This window comes from Lissotriton helveticus, chromosome 8 (assembly GCF_964261635.1).
Source record: "Lissotriton helveticus chromosome 8, aLisHel1.1, whole genome shotgun sequence".
Lineage (NCBI taxonomy): Eukaryota > Metazoa > Chordata > Amphibia > Caudata > Salamandridae > Lissotriton > Lissotriton helveticus.
The window spans coordinates 475,663,853-475,686,825 of record NC_136069.1 but is presented as its reverse complement, the minus strand read 5'-3'; positions in this window follow the sequence as shown (position 1 = coordinate 475,686,825).

Below are 22,973 nucleotides of genomic sequence, written 5' to 3'. Positions count from 1 at the left end.
ATACACCTAAGCCAGGCAAAACCCCAATTTCTAACTTTGGTATTCAGCGGTGACGATAGTAACTCAATATTTCACTACAACTCTGTACTAAGACCATTACTTGTTTTATTTTCTCCTGCTTTCTCCTGTTAGTAATTATTTTTAATTTACTCCTGCTTTATCTTCTTATGCCTGGTACTCTTGTTATTTGCACCAGTAGTTAGTACCTTGCCAAAAAAAACTAGTGGGGTATAATTCTGGAGGACTCTGAGGGGAGAAATCATTTGGAATTTTTAACGATCCTAAACCGTGGCATCTCCTGGAAGATTCTGAACCAGAATTTCAAGAGGGCAGTGGCCCTGAGGAGCTTGAGGAGAGGGATAAAATGTTTGGGCAGAGACGCCAGTGGGGAGAGGGGGCCCCATAGATAGGGAGTACCTTGCTGGGTCTATTGCCAGCAGCAGTGTCACCCCCACAACCTGTCTCCTGAGGAGCAGAAGGATTGGCAGGCTGAAAGGGACCTGAAGTTGCAACCGACCCAGCTGGCTGTAGAGGAGAGACTGGCTGAGGCTGACAGATCCTTAGCTGAGGGGAGGCGTGTGGAGGCAGAAAGGGCATTCACAAGAGAAAAACTTGCTCTTGAGCAGAGGAAATTGGCCCATGAGTGTAGTTTGAAAATTCTGGACTTACAAGCACAGCAAGGGAAGTCCAGTGGTGGCAGCAAAGTTAGTGAGTCCAGTGTTAAAGATATCATTCACATACCCAGAGACTTTGGGGCATATTAAAAAGGCGGTGATATAAAATTATCGCCGCTTTTGCGGCCGTTTTTAGCCGAAAAGCGGCGATAAGTTTATCGCCTTATCAGCAAAGACACGCGATAGTGTGTTTTGCTGATTTTACTCCCATTTCCAGCACGCCTAACTTCGCATCGCTAATGAGATGCAAAGTAGGAGTGTCTGTGGAAACAACATGGGTAAATATCGCGAAGGTAGCTTCGTGATATTTACAACACGGGGAGGCGATTATTTTAATCGCGCTAAGTATGCTTTAACGCAGGAATTTAACATCTGTTAAATTCCTGACTAAGGCATACCTAACATGGGGACCACAGGGTCATATTATCAAGCATATTGCCGTTTTACATGGAACATTGCTGAAAAACCAGCGATGTTCCATGGAAAAGGGCGCTATCGCTGGAATATTAATCACCATGGTGCTAAAGGTTGTTAATACAACGCTAGCCTGTTGATATATTCCAGCTCTAGAAAATAATGCGGTATACTAGGTCAGCGATAATTATCGCTGCCTGTTGCAAATATGCCCCCTGGTGCCTAGCTTGAAGGAGGGGGATGGCAAACATCAGTGGTTTCAGGAGTATGAGGCAGATCTAGATGTGCACAGGATCCCTGAGGAGGATTGGGCAACTGTCATGTGGAGTTATATTCTTGGTGATGGGAGGTAATATATCTGGCCCTAGAAGGGAGTGACCAGCACAGGTACATGATAATGAAGTATGGATTCACCCCTGAATAGTACAGGTTGAGGTTCAGGGGCAGCCGGAAATTGTCTCATCAGTATTCGGAGGGTTTTGTGAAGGATTTTTGAGGAGCACTGGATGTGAGGAGTCAGTCGTCAAGTGTGATTAGCGGACTACATCTCCCAGCAGGCTTAGAGATAGGCGGGGATTGTGCACTCTCCCATGATGCTCTGAAGGCGGGTCAGCTGATGATGGGGATTTAAGCCAGCTGAGACCGGCCTCAGGTGCTTGGCTTTCTTGTTTGGATCCTGCCCAGCTCCTGTGATTCTTGGATTCTCGTTATATGCCTGTAGAAGTGTTGGATTTGTGTGCTTGCTTTTTGAATTCCTGTGCCCCAGATTTGTCAGAAGCACTTTACCGTGCTACCTTTTCCCGCTCTCTGGAAGACGCGCAACCGCGTCCGGCCGTCTTTTCCTCTCTCCCCTCAGGCGGTCTCTGACCTTTCGCCGCCGCTGCGGTGATTGTTGCCGGCCCCAGAGACGCCTCACGTCTTGTGCTCAGACTGCCCTACTCCCCGTCCTTTTTGAGTGCGTGTTTGTTTCTCCTGTGCTGAGGTGTCCTGTATCTGGGGGACGAGCACGTTTGTCATTCCTTTTATTTTACAAAACGCGAGTCCGCGTTTGATTAGGACTTTCACCTTCTGCTGAGTCTTGCGGGGGACGCCCCTTTCCTTTTGTTATCCCGGGTTTGAAGGGTGACCGGGTTATTCAAGATAGCGCTACTGCGCTTGGATACTTCATTTTTATTTTTTATTGGAAGACATACTTTTTCTGATTTTCCTGAAGCGCTGGAGCGCGATTCTTCTTTTATGAGGAACAATTATGGATTGATTATTTTTGGACTGTTTTTCCAACTCCCAAAGAAATCCTGCTTTTGAACGTTGTGAACTTGACTAAAGCAAACTTGAGCACTACAATTGAAGAAGACTATCGCTACCTAATAGCCCCGAAGTACAAGTAAGTGGAAGGGTGCACAATACCAGGAGAGGGCGATTTTTGTGTAATATTTATAGTGTTTTGCATATATTGTCTTTCTCTCTTCCTAGAGTTTCTATATTCTGGTGGGAACTATCCTTCTCCTAATTGGCTACTGACTGGGACTTATGAATGGTACTCTTGGTCCCTTCTTTTCTGGATATATTAGCTCCCTCTTGTTCTTGTCATGCCAATCTAGGGGCGGTGATATCTCTAGGAAGGGAACGGACAAATTCTTCACTTCCGGGGAAAACAGGGATTGAAATAAGAACCCTTATATTTTGCTGCACTGGAAGGTTGTGTGAAGGGTAGCACAGTAAGCAATTTTAAATGGCTGTACCATCTGATTGCCAGAGTGCATTGTTTTCCAGGGTTGGAGTGTAAGGTCTCTGGCTCCAGGGAACTTGCAAAGGAGACAGCCCTCTGAGTGAGTACGAGACGGTCTGGAAATGCATTTGTGAGTGGTCCTTAAAGTAGTTGCTCAGGTTCCCCCCCAACCCAGGGCTGGGGAGGTTCGCATTAGCCCAGACAGGCCCCAGTGTAGTGGGGTGGGTAAAGGGTCCCATATCCCTTCTTAGAGTAGGAGGAGAGGTGGGGTGAGCAAAGTCCCAGGGTGCACTATGCCCAGTCATAGAGCCTGGACAGTACCCCAAGGGGCCACCAGGCGGGGACCATCCACTGAAGGGGACCCCATAGTGTCAGGCGAACTTGGGGGTGGGGTGACTAATACCACCCTTCAACCAGTTCTGGTGTTTGGCAGTACCACTGCTCAGAGGAGGGTGCAGAAGCCCAGATGGAGGGGTAGGGGGAGGAAGGACTTACCACTAACCCCTCTTTCCGCCTAAGTATACAACTCTGGGCTGGAAGACCAGTTGCAAGATAGCACCTCTGAACTGGTAGGAGATCTGAGCAGGACGGCTGCCACAAGCGCCCCGACAGTTCTGGAGTCTAGGGGTACAACTCCCAAAAGGAGGGAGGGGAACCCCAGAAGCACGTTCAGGTGGAGGAAGGACTCACAACTGACTCCTGTGCAGGCTAAGGATACAGACCATGGGCTGGAGGATCATTTTCAGGATAACACCCCTGAACTGGTGGGAGGTGAAGTGGAGAAAGGGTGCAAAGCAACTGGGGCTACCTCCCCCACTCTGAGACCACTCAGGGACCGATACCGCTTGTTGGCCTGAGAACACTGACAGCTATCAATGACCTCTGTTGGTTGCTGTCCTTGTGGACAGAGATTTCCTTGGGTTGAGGACATAAATCAGACCCAAGTAGTGGAATGGGCCACATCACTTTGTTGGCCATGGTGGTATTGTCTGTCTACTGGGATGCATTTGTGAGCCAGTTAAAGTTAGGCACTTCACAGATGGGGTCCACAGATGAGGCGAAATATTCACCATGCGTTAGCTTAGTCGGCCCTGAGAGTATACACAGAGGGATCCAACTAGGCGTGGAACTGGCACATGCTTCTGCAGTAGCAGGACAGAGTCCACGTTCTAGTGGCCTGAGCAAGGAAACCCATCAAGATGTTGGTTAGTCTACTCTGGCTTTAGACTGGAAGGTGGTTGTGTTGGACCTGACCCTTTCTGCAGGGTTATCCTAAAACATATTGCCTACCTCCTCTTATTTTTCTGAGCCTCTTTTTTGTTGGCTCTAGGTCTCTGGGTACTTTACCACCACTGACCAGTGCTAACGTGCATGTGCTCTATCGACTAAAACATGGTATGATTACTTTATGCCAGTTTGGCATATTTGATTACTTGTAAGACCCTTGTAAAGTGGAATACAATATACTTAGGCCCTGTAAATTAAATACTACTAGTCGGCCTGCAGCACTGATTGTGCCACCCACAGAAGTAGCCTTACAAACCTGTCTCAGGCCCGCCACTGCAGGGCCGGTGTGCACAGTTTACTGCCACCTTGACTTGGCATTTAAAGCACTTGCCAAGCATTAAACTCCCTTTTTTATTACACACTAGCTGCCCGTCCCGACCTTGTCCGGGTATAAAAAAGATTTACCTGAAGGACGGCAAACTTTACCGAACGCTACCCCACCGCTTTCCAATGCAGCAGGCGTATTAGAATGCACACGCCCACACACAACAACGCTGAAGGTCACGCACACCTAACGATGTGCACGAACGCTAATCTCATCACAGTGAGATTAGCGTTTGTGCACGTCGTGAGGTGTGCGTGCTGTTTAGCGTCGTTGTGTGTGGGCGTGTGCATTCTGAGATGTGTGGGCGTGTGCATTCTGAGACGCCTGTGTTTATCCCCGGTTGAGATCAGTAACGCTTATCCCCACAAAGGTTGCTTCGCAACATATGTTATTAACGCCGCCTGAATGGCAATGTGCGTGAGTGCGGCGCACCTTGTGTCTTCTATACGGACGTGTGAGAAGTGATTATAACTCGTGAATGGAAAGGCGCGCTACTGAATGACGCAGCCATTTTTTTGTTATAAAATTTGTGGCACGCACCTCTGAGAATGCTGTTGTGGTACGCCCCTCTCACAAAGTATAATGTGTGTACTTTGACACGGCTACGACACGCCCCCGACACACCCACGGCCCTCTGAGTGTGTAGTTTGACACGCCCACACCCCTTTGACAACGGTTACGGCCACAAAGTAAAATGTGTGTAGTTTGACAGGCCCACGAACACGCCCCCGACAAGCCCACGCCAACACCCACGCCCACAAGGGACTACTTTACCCCTAAGGTTCTTTGACATTTCTAATGTATATGGTGGCCACCTATATAGCCTATGTCCATCTGCTGCAACTCCCCTTTCCAATGCTGTATTGGGTGTTGTGATTGGTGCTGTACTTCTTGAGTTTACCCGCCTTAAAGGTTTCAGCTCTCTCTTTATAATAATAGTATGGATAGGTCGCCCCTAAGGAATGCCTAGGCAGCCCTATGGGCAGGGTGCTATGTAAGTGAAAGGTAGGACGTGTACCTTTTATGTTTTGCATGTTTTGTATATTTCATTTTTTCACTGCTGTGAGACCTACTCATCTCATAGGCTAGCATTGGGAATTCCCTTATATACTTTTAAGTGGCAATTCCTGATTAGAAAGGAGTGACATTACCTTGTATGTTTAGGATGGTAGTGGCAAATTCAACAAGTTGGATTTCACATTACTATTTTAGAAATGCCACTTTGCAGTTACACTTTTAGAAAGTTGGCATTTCTCTGTACTTATAACTCTTTGTGCTTGGCAGCCTGTCTCCAGTGCACATCTGGGCTGGGTGACTGCTACTCTTTGTGCATTCTCTCCAGACAGCCACAACACAGGTAGGACTGGGTGTGACAGGGAATGCATCTGCAGTCATGTGCATACTGATAGTCTTCCTGGAAGGGAGAGGTGGTTTACACTTACATTTCAAAAGGTTGTGTCCTGCCCTCACACAAAGGGTTGATTTATCCCCATTGATTAGCTGGAGCCAGGGCACAGCTGAAAGGGATTATTGTGCCCTTCTCAGGGTTCTTTTGAAGTTACTCCCTACATCAAAAGAACTTTTAGGTATATTTACTCTGGCTCTGACACCTACTAATCAGACACTTTTTGGACCTATAACAAGACATCACTGGCTCTAAAGCTGCACATTGCCAGAAGGATCGGCTGTGCTGCCAGACAGACTGCCACCTTGCTTACTGCAATGCTATGATAGCCATCTGCTTGCTAAAGTGCTGTGCTACAGGAGGGACAGCCACTGTGCAACCTGCTTGGTGTACTGTCTGTTGCCTGCTACCTTTTGGACTGTGCTTGCCAGTGTTCTCCAAAGGCCTGCTGGCTTGCGCCCTGTTTCGGTGCCTCAGGGCCATCAAAGACTCTACACCATCGTTACTGCCGTGGGACTCTGAGTCTGGCAGTTAAAACTTCAAACAACCCAGTGTTCCTTGCTCCACGAAGGAAGAGCTCAGCACGTCATTCAGCAATCCGCTGAATCCCCATGCCCTTCCCTTTTATCAATGCTCTGGTTGAGAGCTTTCCCCGAGAGTGGCACAACATTCCCTTATGATGCGTTGCCAGGGAGACAAGTGCATCGTTTGAGCCAGCGCGCCCGCTACTCCAGCACTGAGTGCCAATGTTACACCTAGGTTCATGAGAAAGATTGCTGTCACGAGGTGCCATCTAAACTCTGCCAGGGAGGACAGAACAGCATGGCCTTCACTGGGATGGTGCAGTGAGCTAAAAAACGGTGATGGATCAAGCCCTGATCTTTGGACTGGGTAAGAGTGGTCTGCTTAATTCAGACACTCTGTTCATCACCACCCCCTTTTCTGAATCCTTTTGTCCACCATAAGCGTGGGAGGGTATACTCAGATGTGAGTCCCTTGCTCATTGCACCATCAGGATTCAAGCAAGCCGGGCCGACGACGGCTGAAATGCCAGAAACCGGTCCCCGGAAGCTTGTTTCCTTCCCAGTATAAGAATTGGCTTGGTAGTTTGGTTTGCCCTGTTCCCATCATGCACTGGGACAGGAACAGACTAATTTGCATAAAGCCAGGTTCTGAGCTGGGATGGTGCAGTGAGCTAAAAAACGGTGATGGATCAAGCCCTGATCTTTGGACTGGATAAGAGTGGTCTGCTTAATTCAGACACTCTGTTCATCACCACCCCCTTTTCTGAATCATTTTGTCCACCACAAGCGTGGAAGGGTTTACTCAGATGTGAGTCCCTTGCTCATTGCACCATCAGGATTCAAGCAAGCCGGGCCGACGACGGCTGAAATGCCAGAAACCGGTCCCCGGAAGCTTGTTTCCTTCCCAGTATAAGAATTGGCTTGGTAGTTTGGTTTGCCCTGTTCCCATCATGCACTGGGACAGGAACAGACTAATTTGCATAAAGCCAGGTTCTGAGCTGGGATGGTGCAGTGAGCTAAAAAACGGTGATGGATCAAGCCCTGATCTTTGGACTGGGTAAGAGTGGTCTGCTTAATTCAGACACTCTGTTCATCACCACCCCCTTTTCTGAATCATTTTGTCCACCATAAGCGTGGAAGGGTATACTCAGATGTGAGTCCCTTGCTCATTGCACCATCAGGATTCAAGCAAGCCGGGCCGACGACGGCTGAAATGCCAGAAACCGGTCCCCGGAAGCTTGTTTCCTTCCCAGTATAAGAATTGGCTTGGTAGTTTGGTTTGCCCTGTTCCCATCATGCACTGGGACAGGAACAGACTAATTTGCATAAAGCCAGGCTCTGAGCTGGGATGGTGCAGTGAGCTAAAAAACGGTGATGGATCAAGCCCTGATCTTTGGACTGGGTAAGAGTGGTCTGCTTAATTCAGACACTCTGTTCATCACCACCCCCTTTTCTGAATCATTTTGTCCACCATAAGCGTGGAAGGGTATACTCAGATGTGAGTCCCTTGCTCATTGCACCATCAGGATTCAAGCAAGCCGGGCCGACGACGGCTGAAATGCCAGAAACCGGTCCCCGGAAGCTTGTTTCCTTCCCAGTATAAGAATTGGCTTGGTAGTTTGGTTTGCCCTGTTCCCATCATGCACTGGGACAGGAACAGACTAATTTGCATAAAGCCAGGTTCTGAGCTGGGATGGTGCAGTGAGCTAAAAACGGTGATGGATCAAGCCCTGATCTTTGGACTGGGTAAGAGTGGTCTGCTTAATTCAGACACTCTGTTCATCACCACCCCCTTTTCTGAATCATTTTGTCCACCATAAGCGTGGAAGGGTATACTCAGATGTGAGTCCCTTGCTCATTGCACCATCAGGATTCAAGCAAGCCGGGCCGACGACGGCTGAAATGCCAGAAACCGGTCCCCGGAAGCTTGTTTCCTTCCCAGTATAAGAATTGGCTTGGTAGTTTGGTTTGCCCTGTTCCCATCATGCACTGGGACAGGAACAGACTAATTTGCATAAAGCCAGGTTCTGAGCTGGGATGGTGCAGTGAGCTAAAAAACGGTGATGGATCAAGCCCTGATCTTTGGACTGGGTAAGAGTGGTCTGCTTAATTCAGACACTCTGTTCATCACCACCCCCTTTTCTGAATTGTGCTACAGGAGGGACAGCCACTGTGCAACCTGCTTGGTGTACTGTCTGTTGCCTGCTACCTTTTGGACTGTGCTTGCCAGTGTTCTCCAAAGGCCTGCTGGCTTGCGCCCTGTTTCGGTGTCTCAGGGCCATCAAAGACTCTACACCATCGTTACTGCCGTGGGACTCTGAGTCTGGCAGTTAAAACTTCAAACAACCCAGTGTTCCTTGCTCCACGAAGGAAGAGCTCAGCACGTCATTCAGCAATCCGCTGAATCCCCATGCCCTTCCCTTTTATCAATGCTCTGGTTGAGAGCTTTCCCCGAGAGTGGCACGACATTCCCTTATGATGCGTTGCCAGGGAGACAAGTGCATCGTTTGAGCCAGCGCGCCCGCTACTCCAGCACTGAGTGCCAATGTTACACCTAGGTTCATGAGAAAGATTGCTGTCACGAGGTGCCATCTAAACTCTGCCAGGGAGGACAGAACAGCATGGCCTTCACTGCAGCTCCTTCCTTCTGTGGGAACCTCAAGGAACAGAAGACCGTCACCCCACAACTTTCTTGAACAAGGTACTGGGGTCAAGTGTGGTCACACTGTGTTCTAGCGAGTGGCGGGAGTGAGAGGTGCACATCGCAAGGGACCCTGGGGACCTCACGTGTTAGCACTGTGAATTATTTATTGGGGGACTGTTAGAACCATCACAAGGACATGAGAGGCCACTGCTTTTCCTGCTTCAGACTTTATGAAGTTCTCTTATTAGTCTCAAACGGGGATCCAATTTCCTTCCACTAACATCTTTACCTTAAAGAATAAAATACAAGTGCAGGTGCTTCTGTGGCCTATATTTAACTGGTGAACTTAATGTGCTATGCTTGAAGCCTGCATATCTTGAAAAGTAAATATTATATTTCTATCGTTCTCAACCTTATTTTCTACAGGACAACGTGTAATATATTTAAAAGTGTATATCTTGAAAAGTATATACTGTATTTCTATCGTTTTGGCCTTAATGTGTTTACAATATATTAATCTATTTTTCATAACCTGTATGGAGTCTTTTTGTGGTGTATTCATTGGGTTACTGTGTGTGTGTTGCCCAAATGCTTCACACATTGATTGTCTGTTTGATAAGTCTATCTGCTCTGCGCTAAGCTAGAGGGTGAGCACAGGTAATCTGGATTGTGTATATAGCTTACCCTGACTAGAGTTGTGGTATCTGTATGACTACGGTGTATACCTCAGCCAACCAGAAACCCCATTCCCAACAGAAACCATATCTGAATATTGGAATTCAGTACGGACTGAATCTTATGTATTCTTAAGATCAGGAGGCACAGATGGAGGGAGCACTATAAGGAGTAAGAAAATCGTGGTTGGCGGGGAGAACTTAAACCAATTAGAGTACGAATACATCCTCTGTCTCCAATCCACTGCTCTTCCAAGTCACATATGGCAACCTTTGCCACATCTCTTACCACATGTGTTAGTTTTGTCTTGGATAAGATTTATTTAAATGCCCAGGTTTGAATCAAATCCAAGGGAAAATAATACTCCTTGGTACTTAAAATGATGAAATTGTACAAACATGCCCGCAGCTTCTTTTGCCTAGGCTTTCAAACCATGATAAAGGTTTTCATTTTATTGGTAACCAAACCTTATATCCCCATAAAAGACACAAATTTCTGAAATAAAATATCAAGACCATTGGGGGTTCTAGAGCGTAAAACCACATCATCGGCACATAATAAAACTGGGACATTTTTCCTGCCAATTGAAGGGCATCCGAAAAAATATTGGACAGGTCTGTGCCTAGGCCATTAATATATAAAAGAAACAATAAAGGAGCCAGGACACAGCCCTAACGCACCCCCTCTTGCAAGTTTGAAGCTGTCTGTCTGTTCTCCTGATGGGCCAAATCTAACTGACCGGTCACAGTGAAGTGCTCTCAAGAACTGTACCAAATTGTCCTCCATCCCGAGATCAGATAAAATGTTCCATAGTTTGGACCTGACCATGCTGTCGAAGACTCAGGAGAGTTCCATGAAGGCCAGACAGATAGAGCCCTGCTATTCGACAGTATACTTGCTAACCAGCAGATGGAAGTTTAATCATTGGTCCATCGTGCTGAGCCCTCACAAAGCCCATATTGCACCTCTGAAAGGATATCTGTCTCCCTTGCCCTAGTTAGGAGACCCTCGAGTACCGCCCTCCCCACCAGCTTCACAGCTGAGTACAGTAAAGATATCGGAGGATAGCACCCTGGTGAATGGGGGGTTACCCTTCTTAAAAAATCAGCACAATGAGAGCGATGTGCCATGACTGTGGAAGTCCCACCTTGCAAATAGCATTAAATCAATTTCACAGCAGTGGGGTCCACAATTCCAGAGATGATTTATACAGATCTATAGACACACCATCCGGTCCTGGAGCCTTATTAGCGGGGCTCTTATCAATTGCCTCCAAAACCTCATCAAGGGTCAATTCCAGGGCTGGGACTGTGAAGGCCAGTGGTCAACCACGGCTTCCGAAAAGATGGTGCTTTTAACAGTGTTAGATTTAGCACTCACAGTTTTGGTGTTATGAGCCTCCAGCCAAAAGGCCCTTCTATATTTCAGCCTATGTACCCTGCCCAGATTCCCCCAGGATTCGTTTTGTAAATCTTTACTTCTGTTCTGCAGGGCGGCATTACACTCCTCTCTACATTGTTATATTTTACATGAGTCCCTAGGTGTCTCCTTTAGTGCCGCTTGTAATAATACTGAGGCCTTCCTATAATGCTGATGTAGCCTCATGGGTCCCTAGTCTACTTGATTTCATAAATTGCAAAATGACAGAAACTAAAATGTTTAAAGCTTTCCCTTGGCATGATCCCATGCACTCAGACCCTTCCACCACGGAAGCAGGAGTCAACATCAATATCTTGCAGCCTGTGTAAAAACGGCCAGGGCGACATCACTCATTTACTATACTCCTGCAAGAAGTTGCTGCAGGAAAGGAGACAGCTGTGAAAAATCCCCTTCAACCAAAGGGGAATTTGCTCAAGGAGGCAAACAGTTTTGGCATGCTTTGACACAGCAAAACCAAGGCCGTTCCAAACAAGGTTCAGCTGGGAAGCCCTCATCGAGTGTACAGATTGGACCTGATGGAGCGAGGTATAGAATGAAATTTTATTCAAACTCGCAAAGTTAAACTTCCATAAAACCATAACTGTATTAATAAGCATGAGATGAAAAGTATTAACCAACATAGTTTTAAAAATGCATCTACACAGAAACACGAGGGACTAACTTTTGTGCTCTATGTTGCAGTAGCAAGTTCGTTGAAAAATAATAAACTAATCTTGTCTATTGTCTTTGTCAGTATTAAATGCAGCTGTTTAATTAATGGCATTTGCTTATTTATGTGCTTATGTTACGTCTTTTCTGTGGCAAAAGCTCGTGGAGGATCTTTGCAGCCTAAATGAAGAAGGTAGATATAAATGCTGATATGTGTGCTAAAGCTAGGTAACATACATTAATGGGTTAATAATTAGCAAAGGGGGTGGGTAACAGAATGGGTTTCAATACTCCAATTAATTAATGTTTTGTGTTTGTTTGAATACTAGTTTCCGAGAGAGAGGCCTAGCTTGTAAAGATGGCGTTTAAAATCCTGTCCAGAGAAGAGCCTTGCACTGAAAGTGGAGACTTTTACCACGTCGACAGTTTTGTCGGAAAATACAGTTTAATAAGTTGTGCTAAACGTGCCCTTGGAGAGAAAGATTTAAGGACAGGAAGCGGCAAGATTGCCAAGCCAAGGAAGTCATGAACTGTACTCGTGAAATGTTTCATTTTCGAGGAAGCTAAAAGTCATGAAGCTAAAGGACAATAGAGCTTAAGAAAAGGCTCGATTTTGGTATGAAAACAGTGATGACGCATTATGAACTGACATAAGTCAACCAATGAGAACCCTGGATGGCAAAGAAAAGTGTACAATTTAGCGGAGATTAGTTAATAATAATAATAATAATAAAAATATTTATAAAGCGCCTGGCTGCACAAGACTGTGTGTCCCCGCGCTAACTGCTTACAATTCATAAACTGAGGAAGATGAAACCTGAGGGAGTAAGGACAGCAATTATTTAGGGAATAGAAGAGTTTTCAATTTGGCCCTGAATAGTGTTTCGGAGGGTTCCATCCGAAGAGGAAGTGGAAGGGCGTTCCAATATTTAGTGGCCAAAAAAACGGAAGGATTTACCTCCCATTCTGGCTCTCATAATGCGAGGGAGTTTGAATTGCATCATTCCTGAAGATCTTAAGTCTCTTAACGGACAATGGATGGTCAAAAGGCTTCTGAGGTAGATGGGGCCTTTATTATGAGCTATACTATGGGCATAGCAGAGGCTTTTGAATCTAATTCTTTCCTTGACAGGAAGCCAATGTAGCTTGGTTAAGGCTGCTTTGGTAGATGTTCTTCTCGAAAGGCCTAACACCATTCGAGCCGCTGCATTTTGAATGCATTGTAGCTGGTGTAGGCCTTTTTGATTAAGACCTATCAAGAGAGCATTTCCATAGTCCAGGTGGGGAGTTATGAGAGCATGGACTAATGCTTTTCTAACTTTGGTGGGAATGAGGTCAATAATTTTTCGAAGAACCTTTAGTGTGCCGAAGCATATTCCTGTAGTTTTATTAACTTGGGATTTGCCAGAAAGATCCGAGTCTAGCATGATCCCTAGGTTTCTTACCGATTTTACGGGACTGGGTAGTTCGCCCAGTTCACTAGGCCACCATGCGTGAGACCATATGGAGGTTTCCTTCCCTACCACCAGCACCTCTGTCTTGTCGCCATTTAAACGGAGACAATTGTTGTCCATCCAGGTGGCTACAGCCGCCATACAGTTGGAAAAGTTGGCGGCATAGTCTTTACTGTCCGGTGTTAATTTGAACATTAATTGAGTATCGTCAGCGTAGCTGACAATACCCACCCCAAAATTCTCTACAACGTGTGCCAGTTAGTTAGAAAGGTATAAAACCTGGCCCCATAGGCAGGAGGGCGCTTCTTGCTTTCCGATTCCTGAAGGGCGTGACGTGCTGTTGGACTCTTTGGCGCACGTAAGGACAGCAGTCTTTAATGACTATTCTTTTAGGTGAAGAGAGTTTTAGAGAGGGAAAATAGAATTTAGGGAATGGAAACTTTATTTTGCTTTAAATCATGCTAATTGATTTGCCTTTAAAATGTCAGTCTAATAAGTCTTTCCCCTAATAAAATGCTGTTTTCACTTTGCTAATAAAATAAAGATTCTTATTTTGAAAATGCTCTTTCATTGAATAATAAAGAAAATAAAATTAGATTTTGAAACGACAAGCTGGTCTTGTTTATTCATGTCTAGTTACCAATAGTTGATTCATTTGCCTTAGTGACTTAATTAAATGCTAAATGTTTAAAAACCATGGTCAGAAATGATAAACTGCAGATGTATATAAATATGTAAATAGTTTTGTAAATAGCTCTGATTAATTAGGTCACATGATTCAGTCGCTCAAAATTGTCTCGTTGGTTTATGGGCCTGTGTTAATGATTCATGATTAATGGTGAGCTAATGGTGTTGGGTTGTGTTAGTGAGACAGATTTTCATTAGGAGCGCTGGATCAACAACTTGGTAGCAGAGTTACGGTTACTATGGTAACTGACATGCTACATGGTAATTACATAGGATTCATGTCTAAAACATGTTAAGTTTGTTTGGTTGTTATATGTTGTCGAAAGGTTTTTTCCAGCAGTGTGAAAATTCCTGGTATGCCGGCTAAAGTGTAGTGTAACAGGTGAAGTTGTACAGTGCATTTGTTCTGTTTCAAAATAGTGGTATTATTATATATCACTGGTGTTGTGAACGTTTAGGGATTTTAGGTGTGCTAGGTAGAATGTATAGTGAGGATTGTCTATGAAATCGTAGCTTTCGAGTATAGGGACACCTGTCCTGTTTTAAAACTTACTACGAAAAGAGTAGTAGCATTATCCAAGCTTGAGTGAAGGGTAAGGAAGTGTTGTCTATCTTACTGGCGAGTGTGGGTTTCTATGGTTGGTTTAAGTCCTACTTAGATTCATGTATGTTTGGTTAGGGATTCTTCCGTTTGAATGTGCGTAAATGATTTTGTAATTATGATCGAGTCAAACTTTGAATTGTCACTATATGTGCATTCAGAGGGAAACAAGTTCGTTATTACCTGTTAGAAGGGTAGAGTAGCCTTACTTTATCAACGAATCTGAGTATTCAGTGAGAATAGCATAGTCTATTTCACGCAAAAGATAACTTGAATGACTGTAAAAGCTATCACTTTATTTTAGCGAAACAGACAAATGGTTTGTTTTTGTGTAGTTACTAACTGATTTCATTGAAAAGATTTGTAAAAAAATGGCGCTGTAAAAATATTTTGTAAAGGAGGGGTTAGTTTAAGGAGTGAGAGACAGCAGAGCTGCAGCGGCAGTGTACGTCACTAGTGTTGCGCTGTGATTGGCTAACATACGTCACAGTATCCGCGCACTGATTGGCTCATGTGACTAGGCAGGCTTGCAGCTGATTGGCTCTTCCTGAAAAGCAGTAATTCTATTGGTCAAGCAGAATAGTGACGAAGCTTAACCTGATTGGCCTGTTGGTGAGTTTCACGCACGGATTGGTTGGTTTTGCAGGATAACTATTTCCTTGTTGTGAATAGTTACGATCTTTTCAAAAGTAAGCGGAATTGTTTTAAAACATGGATTATTATTACATGAAAGAGAAAAAGAGGCTTTCATGGTTTCAGAAATTGAAAAATAAAATTAAACCTGACAAGAAAATTAAAACGCGAGGTGGAAGGTTACTTCATAAGTACAAAACACCTGCAGCCTATATGTCTGGTGAGTATGGTTATCATACTTGTCTTTGGATTGAGAATTGGATGGAATATACCAAAGATGATGGTGTATTAGCATGGCTGGAAAACGGATCATTTAATATTAAGGTTTTGAAAAACGTAAGAGAAAAGATGATGACTCTTGTACCAAAGCCTAGACCTACTCAATTTGAGGCTTTAGCTGAATGGGAGGACGAAATGTTTGAACTCGAACGAGAAAGCAGAGGTGTAACAAGAGGTCTAAAATTAGATATTAACAGGGAAACTCATGAGGATAGAATGCGTCGATGGAGACGTGCAGACATGTGCGATGGTTTGTACCCAGTAAGAATGATGGTTACTGAAGTACCAGGTCAAAAGAATATCCAAAAGAGAAATAATAATGATGAAGAAAATGATTCAGAAGATGCGGTTTTAGAAGAAATTTATATTACAAAACCGAAACCGCCACCTTATCAACCAGTTAGTTCATGGTCTTCCCCAAGAATTCCAGTCACACCAAGAGTCTCCCCAAGTGCTCCTCCTCCTCCAAGAGAAATTATTGATGAGACATCTCCCATATCAAATCAAAAATATGGAAAAACACCTGAAAGAGTAGAGATAAGATCTAATTCTAGCATATCAGGAGAAAATAGAAATTATATTGAAACTCCAAGAAATAATTTTGAAACCCCAGTGCAGAGAAATGAAGCCATAAGGAATGTAATGAGAACAGAAAGATGTGATGAATTACCAAATTCCTCAGAATATTTTCGATCGAAAGATGAGTTAATACAACAGTTAACTAAAAGCATGGAAGCAGTAACAGTACCAGTAACAATTGGACCTGTTCTTCCAGTATTTGATCAAAGGGAAGCTAGACATTCAGCTTTGACTGTTCCATTAAATGCAGAAATTCAAAAAGTGGCTGAGAAATTTTATTCAGATTTATCAGAGATTCACCGAGAGAAAATAATGCCTGACTTAACTTTTAATCAAGGTTCACCATGTAAAACTCCATTCGGTGCAGAATCTGATACTGAAACTCCAGAAAAGAGCATAAATAAAATAGATTTAACGCGTACCCCACAAACTCCTGAATTTAAATTGCTTGATGTTGCAAAATTGAAAGCAGATTTGGAGGAATTGATTATTGGTACAATTGGACCTGACAGTTTAAAGCTATATCAGGATGATGAATTATTGTTTATTTGTAAAAGCATACAATGGAAAACGAAAACTAAGTATGACCAATTAGAAGAAATGGCTACTGAATTAGAAGTAGATTTGAGTAGACAGAAATATTTGCAGAAACATTACAGAGTGGATTTCTCTGAAAAAGATATTGAAAATATGAATACCACAGGAAGAATAATTCATGTAAAAGAATTAATTGTGTTCTTAAAAGGATTAGGTGAATTAAGTAAATGGAGAGTAAAATGGACAAAGAAAAAAGAGGAAGAAAGAAGAGAAAGAGAAGAAGTAGCAAATCAGTTTCCAATGAGAGAAATAGCAGGAGGTGGGTATGTGCATGTTCCTTGGACAAGACAGGACATTTTATTGTTCACAAATGATTTCCCTCGGCTGAGAGAGAAACCTGTGGAATGGTATCGACAGGTGGATAGATTTGTTAAGGTTTCAAAAGTTCTGTGGATTGATCTTGATAGATTCTTTGATATTGTTGTTCCATCGGATCTTTGGACAGAATGTAAAATTTCTATAGATTGGCCCAAGGAAGAACCTGCTCGAGATAGAGTAACAGGTGCTCCTTCAGCAGATGTTATAAATCTATACGATAAGGTAATTGTGTGGTCAAAAAACAAGATTCCCCCAAAGTAGATTGGGTTAAAATAGACAGAACAAATCAAGAGCCAAAAGAATCAGTACATTCATTTTATGAAAGATTGCTGTTGGTATTTAAACAATACAGTGGTTATGAAAAATTGAGTGAGAAGGATATGAGCCACTTCATATACAGATTTGTTTATGGTTTAAGACCTGAAATCGGAGAAATGATAAGAAATGGAATAGTTGGCTGGCAATCTCTTTCAGTGGATGATATTTTGAGAAAAGCAAAATACTGCAGTGATGAAATAGATGCTAAACAAAAGAAGCTTAAGGAAAAAGCTATGTGGGCACAGGTGAAAGTGGCTGAACAACAAATAGCAACACTAGAAAACAAAAATGTTTATCAGAATCAAGGAAAATTTAAAGGTAATTTTAATAAGCCAAAATTAATGGGAAATATTGAAGAATTAAAGCAGAAACTCCCATGTTTTAATTGCGGCGAAATTGGACACTGGAAGCGCGAATGTAAAAATCTGCCCAGAAATTTTAAAAATGCACCATTAAATCCACAGATGCAGAATGAGATAAATCTGCAGCAACAGCTACAGCGACAGGTAGTGAATCAGCAAAGTCAAATTCCACATCCGCCACTTCCAAATTGTGTGAATGTGCAGAGATACAGTACAGAAACAGGATTCAGCGGAGGTGAACAGGTAAACAGACCGCCAAGAGTGAATGTGTCAAATGTTTCTCAACAATATTGGTTGAAAGAAAATGGAGGGAGTGATTCTGAGGGTTACTTATGACTGTGCCTGAGAGGAGGAAGAGTGTGTGCTTGGAGCCACTCTTGAGGTAGATCAGTCTGGTCCATTTGTAAATGGTAAAGTGAATGATGTAGAAATCACTTTCCTAGTGGATACAGGTGCTACCCGTTCTACTGTTAGATCAGTGGAAATAGAAAACCTACCTCTCTCTGGGGACACTATCCAAGTAGTTGGTGTAGCTAATCAACAAATTCAAACAGATTTAACAGAACCAGTTGAAGTTGAAATTAGCAAATTTAAAGACAAACATAGATTTGTAGTTTGTGACAGCAGTCCTGTAAATTTGTTAGGTAGGGACATACTTTGCAAGATGAATTGTAAAATATATTGCTCACCAGATGGTATTGAGCTCCAAACTCAAGAGGAAGATGGGCTTTACAAGCTAACAATGTTAATGGTTGAAGCAGAAGAAAGTAAAATATTTCCTGCATTTGATAAAGATTATCTACCTGAAGAATTAAAAGAGATAGTCAATGCTAAAATTTGGGATTTGACAGGAAATGAAATGGGTTTGATGAAAAATGTTGACCCAGTGAGAATAACAGTAAAACAAGGAGTAGATTTCCCAAACATTCCTCAGTATAAAATGAAAGCAGAAGTTATTGAAGGTGTCATACCTGTAATTGACAAATTCATAAAACAAGGTGTTCTAAAAGAAATTGAGAGTAGTCCATGTAATTCACCGATTATGGGAATTAAAAAGCCAAACGGAACTTTCAGGATTGTTCAAGACCTGAGAAAGGTTAATCAAATAGTTGTTCCATGTTGCCCTGTTGTGCCAAACCCAGCGGTAATTTTATATCAGATTCCGCAGTATACAGTTATAGACTTTTGTAACACATTCTTTACTGTTCCATTGCATACAGATAGCCAACAAATTTTTACGTTCAGGTTCCAAGAGCGTATATTAGCATGGTGTTGTATCCCTCAAGGGTATACAGAGAGTCCATCTATTTTTAATCAGTTGCTGAAGAAATCCTTGGAAGATCTAGATTTACCTGGAAAATCAACGTTAGTGCAGAACATAGATGACCTTCTTGTGGCTGCAAAAACTCGAGATAATTGTGTAACAGATACCATTACTCTTTTAAATCATTTGGAAGATGAGGGACATAAAGTGTCTCCGGCAAAATTACAGTTTTGCAAACAAGAAGTAAAATATCTTGGTCACAGAATCGCAAAAGGAATCAGGCAGGTAACAATTGAGAGAATAAAAATTATTCAGGCAATGCAACCCCCAAAGACACAAAAACAGGTCAGAATATTTCTAGGAATGGTTGGTTATTGTCGCCAGTGGATTAGTGGATTCTCAGTAATTGCCAAGCCTTTGCAGAGATTGACAAAAGCAGACATAAAAGACCTGATAACCCTAACAGAAACTGAGTTAGAGGCCTTTGAACAGTTAAAGAAAAGTTTGTGTGAAGCTCCAGCATTAGGAATGCCAGACTACGAAAAGGAATTTGAGCTGTATTGCAGTGAAAGGGAAGGATGTGCATTATCAGTTTTGATTCAAAGACATGGAAGATTGAGAAAACCTATAGCATACTTCTCAGCAGTTCTTGATCCAGTTGCAAAAGCATTACCAGGCTGCTTAAAAGCAGTAGCCGCAACTAGTGTAAGTTTAGAGCAAAGTGAAGGGATAATAATGGGATTTCCTGTAAAAGTATATGTACCACATTCAGTTGAAATTCTTTTGACCAGAAGCAAAACACAGCATTTGACAAGTAATAGGCTAACAAAATATGAGAAAGTTATTCTGGGATCAGATAACGTTTCTATTGCAAGATGTGTGAATTTAAATCCTTCCACATTATTGCCTGATGGTACTATAACAGAAATCAAAAATGAAAATGATATTGACCATGAATGCTTGGATGTTTTAGAATATTGTACCAAACCTAGGCAGGACATTAAAGATGTCCCATTAGCTGAATCAGATTTTGTTTATTTTGTTGATGGTTCATGCTTATGAACAAATGACGGTGTTCTAAGTGCAGCATATCCTGTCTGTACAGTTGCAGATGTAGTTGAAGCCTCTTGTCTCAAAGGAATTCGTTCAGCTCAAGTAGCAGAATTGATTGCTTTGATTCATGCATGTGAAAGAGCAAAAGAATTAAAAATTACCATAGTGATTGATAGTCAGTATGGATATGGCGTAGTCCATGACTATGGCCAGCTCTGGTCTCAAAGAGGTTATTTAACTTCAGCGGGAACTCCTATCAGGAATGCAAAATTGATCAAAAGATTGATCGATGGTATTCAGTTGCCAGAGAAAATTGCTGTTGTGAAATGCACAGCACACAAAAAAGGTGAGGACTACAAGACGAAAGGGAATGCGTATGCTGATGAAATTGCGAAATTTTGCACAAAGAATAATATGTCCATTAATCGGGAAAAAGACAATGAACATGTTTTGAATTCACTTATGCTAACATCTGTAGTTGAGACATGGCAAGGAGTAAAAGATTTACAAGATGAGGCAGATGATGTAGAAAAAGACACATGGTTAAAAGCAGGTTGTAGACAGCGAGAAGAAGATGAGATTTGGGTTTACAAAGATGACAGACCAGTAATGCCAGACTGCATGATTGCTGATATAGCCCGAATGTATCATGGTCCAGGACATTTAGGAAGAGATTCAATGATCAGGTTGTTTAGGCAGACATGGTGCAATCCAAAATTCAGAATAATTGCAGAATCTTTTTGTCAGAGATGCTTGGTTTGCCAGCAGATCAATCCAACCAGAAAAACAGTTGTGAGCATGGGAACCATAGGACGGGAGGGTGGTCCTTTTACCAGATTACAAATGGATTTCATTGACATGCCACCACATAACAAGCTAAGATATGTATTGGTGATAGTCTGTCTGTTAATCAAGATGGGTGGAAGCATTCCCAACACGTCACAATGATTCAGATACTGTGGCAAAATTGCTTTTGAGAGAAATCATACCAAGGTATGGATTTCCGGTGACGGTCGAGACTGATCGTGGAACACATTTTGAAAACAGATTGTTACAAATGATTTGTGAAGCACTGAATATAAAACAAAAGCTACACTGTGCTTACAGACCAGAAGCATCAGGTGTTGTTGAACAAGTGAATGGCACAATCAAGAATAGGATGGCTAAAATGTGTTTAGCTACAGGAATGAAGTGGACTGATGCACTTCCACTTGTTTTGATGTCTTTGAGAAGTACACCAGATAGAAAAACAGGTTTGAGCCCCCATGAAATCCTAATGGGCAGAGTCATGAGACAAGCATTTGTTCCAGTTGACAAGCTATTAAGCATTAATGATATTGTCATATTGGAATATTGCAAGAAACTATCTGATGTAGTGACTTCTGTGTTCCATCAGGTGGGAACTGATGTGATTACAAAAGAAAAGGAAGAAGCTCATGATCTGTTACCCGGAGACTGGGTAAGGACAAAAGTACACCGAAGAAGAAATTGCCTAGTACCCAGGTGGCAGAAGGCAAGACAGGTGATACTTGTCACAACAAATGCAGTAAAGTGTAAAGGTTTAAAGAGATGGATTCATGCTAGTCACACAATTCGAGTGCCACCACCTGAAAATCCTGACGAAGGTGACACAACAGCTGATTCAGATTCTGAAGAAGAACCTGAAAGAAATCCAGATTCTGAAGATCGACAAGAAGGTCGACATCTGGAAAATTCAAATTCAAATGTGAATGAGGCATTGAATGATGAAATTAAAGAGATTGTGATACAAGTCTCTGAAAATGATGAAGATCTGCTAGAAAAAGAGGCAGAAAAGGAGTCTGAACGAGAAGTGAATCAAGATCAGGACGGTATTGAAAAGCAGATTGGAAGCTCTGGAAGAAGGAACTAAAATTCTGAAACTGGGAAGTTAGAAGTAATTGAAGAAGAAGAAGAAGACGAATTACCAAGTACCAGCTATAAGGATGATATTCCTAACAGAGTGAAACTGCCGAGTAAAGAAGTACCTGAATCTAAAGCTGATTTTACAAACAGTGAAACAGATGAAAGTGATGATGAATGCAGAGTGAAAAGATCAAGAAAAAGAGCTTGGAGAGTAGAGTGTAATTTAACTGAACCAAAGAAGAAATTGTTAAGAAAAGGAGATAATTGGCCAAATGTAAATGAAGGCCTGAAATTCAAAATAGCAAAGAAACAGGTTAATGAAGTCTCAAGTCAGAAAGGAGACTCAAATAAAAAAGATCAAGCAGGAAAGAAAATAGAAGTAATTAGCAGTAGAGCAAAAAGAGTAAAAAAAACAAACCAGAAGTACAAGTCTCCTGAATGGACCTACATAATAATCCCACCAGTAGTGGAAGTAAATAGTAGCAGTCAGGAAGAGGTGGATGATACAAGTGACAATGGTTGATTTTGTTTCCACATTAGGTTGAAATTTGTATTTGGCACAAGGCTGAAGAAACTGTGTTAGGTGACACAAGGTCGAAGAAATTGTGTTAGCTGGATAAAACACATTGATGTAAGACATAAGGTCGAAGAAAAGCTGTTAGAGAGTAGAATTCTCTTTAAAAAAAGGCTCTTGTTTTAAAGTAAAGATGCCTTCTACTAATAACAATTAAAGATGTTCTATTTTGAGAAGATGTTGCAAAATGTCTTCAATTCGTGTTGTTCTAATAATTTTAGTTTGGTTAATTTTAGCTGACATTTTCCCTTTTGGATTTGACAAAGAATTGTACAAAACTAATATGACAAGTAAAGTCGTGGCTAAACAAGATAATCATGGTGTAGTAGGTAAAACTAACAGAGTCATTGAACACAAACCAGAGATTCATCAAGATAGATCTGATGGTGATTTTTCTAGTAATACCTTTTCAAGACTTCTATCTGAATATGTTAAGGTAAGGGATGTGAAAGATTGTTATATTTGTGTGAAATTACCTGCTTCTGTTTCGGAAGGCGTTACCTATAATATGCTTCCTCTTACTTATGGCATCACTTGTAGTGTAATAGCTAGTTTGTTTTATCAAACAGGTCGTTTAGAGTATTATTACTCTAATTATGATGAGA